The sequence below is a fragment of the Diceros bicornis genome, chromosome X (assembly GCF_020826845.1).
Source record: "Diceros bicornis minor isolate mBicDic1 chromosome X, mDicBic1.mat.cur, whole genome shotgun sequence".
Taxonomy (NCBI): Eukaryota; Metazoa; Chordata; class Mammalia; order Perissodactyla; family Rhinocerotidae; genus Diceros; species Diceros bicornis.
Genome location: NC_080781.1, coordinates 29,491,358 through 29,499,667, shown reverse-complemented (window position 1 = coordinate 29,499,667; position 8,310 = coordinate 29,491,358).

Here is an 8,310-nt window from a genome sequence, read left to right as displayed (position 1 = left end):
ACGGGCGTGAGGTGGTATCTTAGTGTCGTTTTGATTTGCATTTCCCTGATGATTAGTGATGTTGAGCATCTTTTCATGTGCCTATTGGCCATCTGTATATCTTCCTTGGAGAAGTGTCTCTTCATTTCCTCTGCCCATTTTTTGATCGGGTTGTTTGTTTTTTTGTTGTTCAATTGTGTGAGTTCTTTATATATTATGGAGATCAACCCCTTGTCAGATGTATGTTTTGCAAATATTCTCTCCCAGCTGGTTGGTTGTTTGTTCATCTTGATTCTGATTTCATTTGTCTTATAAAAGCTCTTTAGTCTGATAAAGTCCCACTTGTTTATTTTTTCTTTAGTTTCCCTAGTCTGGGTAGGCATGTCATCCGAAAAGATTCCTTTAAACCCAATGTCAAATAGTGTGTTGCCTATATTTTCTTCTATGAGTTTTATAGTTTCAGGTCTCACCTTCAGGTCTTTGATCCATTTTGAGTTAATTTTTGTGTATGGCGATAGCACATGGTCCACTTTCATTCTTTTGCATGTGGATGTCCAGTTTTCCCAACAGATGGTGTTAATATTTTTAAGGTTCTCACAAGGGATAAACGTCTTGTACTCAGAGGTGGAGCAACAGAAATTGAGCTAGCCAAACAGACCACATCATATGGAGAGACATGTCCTGGACTGGAACAGTATGCCATTAAGAAGTTTGCTGAGGCCTTTGAAGCTATTCCCTGGGCACTGGCGGAAAATTCTGGAGTTAAGGCCAACGAAATAATGTCTTGACTTTACACAGTACATCAAGAAGGAAATAAAAATGTTGGATTAGATATTGAGGCAGAAATTCCTGCTGTAAAGGACATGTTGGAAACTGGTATTCTAGACACATACCTGTGAAAATATTGGGCTATCAAACTGGCTACTAGTGCTGCCATCATTGTACTTAGAGTGGATTAGATTATCACAGCAAAACCAGTCAGTGGGCCCAAGCCTCCAAGTGGAAAGAAAGACTGGTTTGATGACCAAAATGATTGAATGGCTTAATTTGTACTATAAGTGAAGGCTATAGTTATAGTAGTACTCTAGGAATTTCCTGATGTTTTCATATTCTCCTTAAATTAAGAAATGTTTTGTGTTTGTTTCCTCAGCTGGATGATACAATAAACATGTTGTTACTATCAAAAAAAAAAAAAAGGAAGCTATTGACATAGAGTCTGCAGTATACATCCCTAAAATTAGTTCACCACACATTTCTCAAGTGGTTATGTGCAATTCATTATGCAAAATAATTGGAGTTGGGGGGTGGGGAATCCAGTTCCTCTCTCTTAAGGCTTATAATTCTAGATGGGATAGGTATGCCGTGGAGAGAGCACATTACTTCAGCTGTGGTTTTGACTCTGCCTCTAACTACCCATATGATCTCTGGGCATGGTGCTTATCTTCAGGCAGGGGATTACAGTTACTTCATCTATTTAATGAGAGGAATAGACTGAACCAATGTTTTCCAAATTTGAGTGGTTATAAACTCATCTGGGACATGGTTAAAACTAAAGATGCCCAGGCTCTGAAGATTCTGATTAAGTAGATTTGGGGTAGCATCCAGGAATCTATATTTTCAATAAGCACCCTCCCTGGTGATTTTTTGCATCAAGCAATCTATGGATATATAGGGACTTACATTTCTTAAGTTCTATCTAGAATAATGTATGATTTTATGATTTCAAAAAGAACTACAATTCAATGAGATATATAGTATTAAATGAATTATAAACAAATGCTACCGAAATTTTTTAAAGAAGGGACTAATTCTATCTTGAATGATCAGAGAACTGTATTGTTGGGAGGGGGAAAATCCTCTTTCTACCTTTCTTGTGTTGTTATGGCTAGACTAATAATAAAATTGACACAAGACAAGATTAACAGGAGAAAAACCCATTTTAATACATATGTGTTGGAGATTGTGAGGAATTGACAGGACAAAGAAACTTAGGTTTGGGGTACATAAATAGTGAGGAATTTAAACAGAGTTTAGGTTTGAGGTAGTAAATTAACAAGCTTTGTTTATGCAGGCTTCTCAGCCCAGAATTCCCTCACTCTGGTGATAAGGATGCAGGTAGGGCACCTTTCACATGGGAGATTTACTTCCTGCTTTCAGGGGAACAGAGACAGGAGGCTCAGAATGCCCTTTTTGCTTCTCAAGTAACTTTAATTCAAAATAGTCAATATGCCATTGTGGGATATATTGGGGTGGCCTGCCCTGGGCCCCAACAAGTGTAAACTTTATAACACAGATATGAATTGAATACATAGAAAAGGAAGAGAGTATAGCAGGTAGGGGTACAGAATGAGGAAGATATAGAGTAATAATAGGAAATGCAAAATAATTTTGGCAATACATCCTCTATTTCCTTAGAGCATATGGATTATTTAATGGACTAGTGCAAAGTAAAGCTGAAAAGGTAGATTCATTTATACCAAGAAGAAGCTTGAATTGTGGCTAAGAAGTTTGGGAGAAATATATATATGCAATCCATTAAAAGTTTTTTACTATCAGATATTTAAGATTAAGCTTTATGTTGGATCAGGAATATAGTGGAAATAGGAGAAATGAAGATAGAACAGGGATACCACAAACAAGATTTTTAAGGGGTAAGGTGAAAAATGAATCACTAACATGTACATTGAAACTAGAGAACATGATTGTGGTCAAGGGAGAGGAGACAGGGTTGGGGGTGGGGAAGAGTTGCCTGAGTAGAGAAAACTGTGACCTAGGTAGAATCTATCCTTTCCCTCTTAAAATTCTAGGAGCTGGCAGATTCTATTTTATACATTTTTAAATTATATATCCCTTTCAAATATTAACATATATTTGTAGGAACAATGCAATCATATTTCTAACACTCTCTTACATTTCTTTCTTGCAATATCACAGTGTTGATGATATTGTACAGTCCTCTCAACCTCCTTTTATCTAGTTTTACATCGACAGAGATTGTTTAGGAGAAGGCTTGCTTTCAAAAGACTGCCTAATAAACCCGAGATGTACCATTTTCTCCTTCCTGACTTAGTCAATAATATCTATGGCTTAAGAGTAGTAAAAGTCTTTCACAGATAGTTTTTATCCCTTCCCTCCAAACTTGCTTCAACTAGCAATTCTCTCTCTTGTGCCTGCCTCTTCCCACATATCTTGGCCTATGACATCTTTTAGGAAGTGCTTGGATGTAGAGACTAAAATCACTGCTAGCCCTTCCCATAACTCTTGGCCTCTTATTTTAGTCCTGAGAGGTCTCTGGCGGACATGAATAGGAGCATTTATGAGCTGACATTAAGTAGCACCAGATGTGAGTCACCTTGAGCCTGGCAATCCCAAAGCATCAGCAATGGCAGAAGAGGAAATACTAGAAGGAAGGCCAAAGGAATCTGTGGTATAATCATTCTGGGATACTTTTTATTAAGGGTGATATTTATTTTCTCTGCCTGTTGCAGGTTTCAGGAGTTTGTAAAAATGTGTTGGATCCACTTACTACTTTTGCTACTGAGATTATGAGATGGATTTGAAGTAAAATTATTCTTGGTATCTGTGTTAATTTCCTAGGGCTGCCATAACACATTATCACAAACTTAGTGGTTTGAAAGAATAGCAATTTTAATCTCTCACAATTCAGAAGATCGAAAGTCCAAAATCAAGGTGTTGGCAGGGTTGGTTCCTTCTGGAAGCTCTGAGAAACCATCCCATGACCCTCTCTTAGCTTCTAATGGTTGCCTGAAATCTTTGGTGGCCCTTGATTTGTGACAGCAAAGGTTTGTGAGTGTCACCTTTTATCTTCACATGGCCTTCTTCTCTGTGTCTCTGTCTCCTCTGTGTCTGTGTCTAAATCTACCTCTCTTTTATCTTATGTCGAAAGAAATAACCAATAACTATTTTATAGATAAGAGACATAAGGTGACTTTTACTTGAGCCAAGTTGAGGATTATAATCTGGGAGAGCAGCCTTCACAAAGGAAGAAAGCGTTCTGGAGAAGCATGGTTTTCAGTACAGTTTTATACTTTTTAGAACAAAGAACGTACATCAAACACACCCAGGATACATATCCTTCAGTTTCAAAGAGATATTCAGTTGCAGGTTTGCAGGTCAATGTGACCCTGATGTCCAGGAAAGGAAACTTATCCTCTGGGGTACCGATACCGGCATTACCAATACTGGCATCTTATCTTCAAAGAGTGCATTCTTTTACTTTGAGATAATGTTTAAAGTCTTCTTTACTTTAATGGTTAAAGCAGATGTACAAGGTATGTTTGATTGGCCATAATTCAAGCTTATTTAGTTCAAGCTGAATCAGGTTCAAACCAGAATAGCTATCCTATATACCTCAATATGTGAAAATCTCTTATCCGTTATAAAGACATCAGTCATTGGATTTAGTACCCACCCTAAATCCAGGATGATTTCATCTCAAGACCTTTAACTAACTACATCTACAAAAACCCTATTTCCAAATAAAGTCACATTCTGAGGTGCTGGGTGGAAATGAATTTTGGAGGAACACTATTCAACACACTACAATATCTATCTATAACTGTTGTTTTCAAAACGTTTTTTTCCTTGATGAAAACTTATATACAATCCCACTATATAAAACTTGCAAATACAGAGTTGAAGTTAATCCTGGAAACCCCAAAAATGCTTTGCCTTATCTTCACTTCCCATAGTTGTTTCTGAGCTACCAATATGAAACTTAAGGACAACATGGAAATACAATGAATCAATGAATTGTAACAATGTCTAGAAGGATTATTTTTCTCAAAAATGAGAAAACCTACTTTTTCTTTTTTTTTGCTGAGGAAGTTTCACCCTGAGATAACATCTATGCCAATCTTCCTCTATTTTATATGTGGGTTGCCGCCACAGCATGGCTGACAAGTGGTGTAAGTCCGTGCCTGGGATCCAAACCTGTGAACCCTGGGCCTCTGAAGCAGAGCATACTAAGCTTAACCACTACACCATGGGGCTGGCCCCCAAGAGAACCTACATTTTGAGATGAAAATTGCAATAAAGAACTACAGTCATGCATCAATTAATGACAGAGATAATTCTGAGAAATGAATCATTAGGCAATTTCATCGTTGTGTGAACATCATAGAGTGTACTTACACAAACCTAGATGGTATAGCCTACTACACACCTAGGCTCTGTGGTACTAATCTTACGGGACCACTGTTGTTTATGCTGTCTGCCTTTGATTGAAATGTCATTGTGTGGCACATGACTCTATATAGAGGTCCAACATGAATTCAGAATAGAAGTTTCTACTACTAGGCATTTCCTAGTGGCACAGAGTAAGACTTCAGTACATTTGAAAATAATACATTTAGGATCCCCTTTGGTATTGTAGGGGATCAGAATTTGCCACCCCAAAATGTGTCTCTCTTGGAAGCAGACCAAATGCCCATCAATTGATGATTGGATAAAGAAGATGTGGTATATATACACAATGGAATACTACTCAGCCATAAAAAAAGACAAAATTGTCCCATTTGCAACAACATGGATGGATCTTGAGGGCATGATGTTAAGTGAAATAAACTAGACAGAGAAAGACAAATACTGCGTGATTTCACTCATATGTGCAATATAACAAATACATCGATAAAAAGAACAGATTAGTGGTTACCAGAGGGGAAGGGGGGTGGGGGGGTTGGTAAAAGGGGTAAAGGGACATATATGTATGGTGATGGACAATAATTAGACTACTTGGAGTGACCACGATGAAGCCTACTCAGAAATTGATAGACAATAATGTACACCCCAAATTATACAATGTTATAAACCATTATGATCTCAATAAAGTTACTGGAAAAAAAAAGACTCAGAAAGAAACTTTGACTTTCCCCCCTAACTATCTAAAAGAATTTAAGATAGAGGCCTGTCCCAGGAAGGAGCTATCACCATAAATAACTCTAAGTGTGGTAGACTGGGGGGAACTTTGCTAAGCCCATTTTTATCAAGGTTGTCTCCAGCGTCCCATTGTCTATAGATGGCCCAGCAAATATTTGCTTATCAAACATTTGCTTTTCCATCTCCATGTAAATTTCCTTCTTCCCCTTTGAAGTCTCAAACCAGTACCCCCAACATCCTCCTTTAGTCCTTAACTAAAGATAGTATTTGAGGTGGTGACTTCAGCCATATTGGCGAATTACTCAGATTTCCTGGGTTTCACCCATGTATACATGTTATTAAACTTTAATTTTCTCCTGTTATTCTGTCTCATGTCAATTTAATTCTTAGACCAGACAGAAGAACCTAGAAGGTAGAGGAGTAGTTATTTGTCCCCTACAATATAATTTATTAGGGTACCTTCACATCTATAGCTAGTGTAAGTGTATTGAGGGTAAGAAGGGTAACATTTGTGAGAGAGGAAAAATAATTTTCCTCTACCCTTCTATGTTCTTGGCTGAGACTCCCCTGTAATAAAAAAACAGATTTACAGGAGAAAAAGAAACAGAAGTTTAATAACATGTATACCTCTTGTATACATGGGAGAGACCCAGGAAAACTGAGTAACTCCCCCAAAATGGCCCAAGCCATCACCTTAAATACCATCTTCAGCTAAAGACAAAAGAAGATGTGGGGGGTGGGGAGTCAGTTATGGGAAGTTATCAAGAAAAACACAGTAAACAAGGCTCAGGTTGTTATGCAGATTTAAGTCCCTGCCTTCTCCATTGATAAGAGCTTCCAGAGATTTAGAACCATCATTCTCTTCCTGGTATAGAGAGGGAGACAACTTTACAAATGGAGATTTCCCACATAAATATAAATGCCTCTTACAAAATGGTTAACTTCTACTAGGTTTTCAGAGCTTTTCCTGTGTCTACTGTGTCTTAAAAACTAGCCAACTCATGACAATCCTTATGCCACAGAGGTATATTTTGTGGTGGCAAGTTCTGTTCTTCCTTCACATTCATGTAACTGTCTTATTTATGGCTGTATGTCCAATGTTGAATTTAGTGCTTAATTTATTTTAAGGTATCAGTAAATATAAATGAATTAAGGAAAGGAGGAATTTTATACAGTGAATTAAAATATTAAATTCCATTTCCTCACACTAGAAATTAGTTAGATACCTTAGCCAAGTCTTAGCCAGGTATAGTTATGATATTATTTCTTCTATAATCCAGCATATGTCCTACTACTTTTGATTTTCTTTCTTTTATTATGCAGTGATCTTGCTCCCACATTGTCTGTGCTGAGACTGCAGCTTCCTTAAGAAAGTTAATAGCAGAAAATCTTTTTTATTGCTTAAAATTCAGACATTAAACATAGAAATATTGCCAAGGTTGTATTCCCCCAGAGACTTCTCCAGTTCACTTTAGCTTTCTAGGCCTGCTCTTTTGATATCACCCTGTTCTGTCCTCCTTTCAAGCATCAATTTTTCATTCCTGAAATTGTGGAAAGGGTCTTATAAACCTACTCTTTTGACCACACAAATTCCATTTCTGAATCTGAACTGAAAATGCATCCCACTCCTGTTTGAGTTGAAATATGGATTCTATGTAGCCTTAGGGAAGGAAGAACTATTCCTCTACCCTCTAGCTTCTTCTGGCTGGTATAAGAATTAAACTGACATGAGACAGAATAACAGGAGAAAATCAAAGTTTAATAACATGTATACATGGGAGAAACCCAGGAAAACTGAGTAACTCGCCAAAATGGCCAAAGCCACCACCTACAGTACCATCATCAACTAAAGACAAAGGAGGATGTTGGGGGTAGTGGTTTGGGACTACGAAGGGGAAGAAGGCAATTCACATGATGAAGAAGCAAATGTTTAGTAAACACATGTTTGCCATGCCTTGCAGAGACAATGGGACATGGAGAGGACTTTGATCAAATGGGTCTTGCTAGATTCCTCCCTGTCTACCACAGCTAGTTCATATTATACTGTAGATCTCTATGGTGATAGCTCCTTTCTGGAACAGGCCTTCTATCTTGAATTCTTTTATGCAGTTAGTGGGGGAGGACAAAATTTCTTTCTGAGTTTTTTGTTCTTAAAAATATCATGCCAAAGAGACACATTTTTGGGTGGCAAATTCAGATCCCCCACACTCCCAAATCCATGTGGGCTATCCCAGTAAAACTAACATCCCAAAGACACAGCCCTTAGTTATATTTCTATTACCACCAACTCATTTTTTTTATATATGTGGGATGTGAAACCTTTACCTCTCCAACATGAGTGGTACTGAACCTCAAACATCATAGCTAATATCACACTCAGCTATCATTTTTCTCATATTAATAGCACCCCACCCCACCCCACCAGCCCCTTCT